Below are 1,886 nucleotides of genomic sequence, written 5' to 3'. Positions count from 1 at the left end.
TGCCAAACACCGTTCGTAAAATAGAAGGTTCGTAATTGAGAAGTTCGTAATTGGGAAGGTCGACTGCAGTCGACCTTCTCCATCTCAATTACGTACCCTTTGGTCTAAAAGGCGTGTAATTGAGAAAATTCGTAATTGAGAAGTATGAAAAAATAGCCCCCTCTAGATAGATTTTTTAACCATGTGTGTGCGCTTAACGATCGTCACGGCCTATTGGTATGGTCTATGACTGGTCTAAGTGTACACAGATTATTTACAATGTGCAAACAACAACAAATTCTAAACTATTATATATTATTACTGTATAGACGAACCTCTCTCCATTGTGCTATTATTTACCCATAGCCTCCGTGCCCACAGCCGATGCAAAATCAAGAAGTACTCCGCATGGGCGACGATCATTCGTTTAACCATGTGCTTGTTGCGCAGATGGATTTATGCTTTGGGCTGAATGGCTATGCACGCTCCAGGGTTTTAGCATTGTGAACAGCCGCCGCACTGCTGTCAGCCTTTGATCGCGAGTCCGCAATACACGAACGAACGCATAAGACGTGATTCTTTTCTGTGCTGCATATAACTGATGAAACACTTTCAGAAGCGTCATGAGCGTCATATTTGGCGGATACCGGCGCTATATAAATGTTCTATTCTATTCTATTTTATTTAAACAGATAAATTACAAACGCAAAGGATGGGTATGATTTAAACAAATAAAACAACAAACACATTAGACGGACATGAACGAATTTATGAACGATATGACGGACAAGATTTGAAAAAAAAAATAACGAAAACATAAGACGGACATGAAAAAATTAATAAAGGAACGAACGTATAAGACGGACATGATTCAAACAATAAAACAAAGCCAACATAAGACTGACATTTCTCAAACAAATAACTAACGTATCGGACGGACATAGACAAATGATACTGTGTAGACGAATAGATAATTTTGTAATGAACAAAATATTTATGAACAAAAACAAACAAGTATGAAATCAATGGACAGTTTTACAAATGAACATGTACCGGTACGCATGTAAAATGTGCAAGTTGTGATGATATATCGCTTCTGTCTTTATTCATAAATGAGAGATGCTAATTGAAAGTATCCCTTCTTATTTTTTTCCCCCTTTTTTATGGGGGGGGGGTGGAGGGGTGGCTTTTTTTTTTTTTCCCACCATCTTCAGTACAATTCTGTACAGTACACATCATACGGGAAAAAATCCGTCATCGACTTCTGTCTTAAATTGTTGAACCTCTGTTTTGCAGCTTCATCTCACCATTTCCTTACTTGCATTAGGTGAATATAATCCACATCCCCTTATCGTCCAGTCACATCAGCAGGTTTTCAGCAGCGTTAAAAGCTGTTGATGCGTTGACTCTTGAGAGGTGACTAACTTCTAGTTCATCATAAGATGAATCGTGCTCCTGCGATGTTTCCACACCACTGATGATTTGATCATCCGTTAGCCACTGATACCCTGGATCGTCTGCGTCTTCAGTTTTTTTTTGTTTTTTTTCTTTACATGAGAACAATAAAACGTTTTAAGTCAAAAGTGTGATTGTGTTATTCTTTTAATTGTGATCTTTCCTAACATATTAATTAGCATCTTAAAATCCTTTTAAATTTTTAATTTCCATTTTACTTATAAATTCCAATCCAATAACAATGGTCTATAATCAATGTATAATTAATGTTCATTCAATGCTCAGTAATCCAATCAATGTTAAATAAATGTTCAATAATCAATGTATAATCAATGTTCAATAATCGACTTTCAGCAATCAAATCAATGTTCAATAATCAACGTTCAATAATCCAATCAATGTTCAATCAACGCTTGCATTTTTTTTTTTTTTTTTTTTTTTTTTTTTTTTTT

Source organism: Anneissia japonica, unplaced genomic scaffold, assembly GCF_011630105.1.
Source record: "Anneissia japonica isolate Jap-2015-1 unplaced genomic scaffold, ASM1163010v1 scaffold415_len114518_cov173, whole genome shotgun sequence".
In the NCBI taxonomy this organism is placed as follows: Eukaryota; Metazoa; Echinodermata; class Crinoidea; order Comatulida; family Comatulidae; genus Anneissia; species Anneissia japonica.
This window is presented reverse-complemented; position numbering follows the sequence as displayed.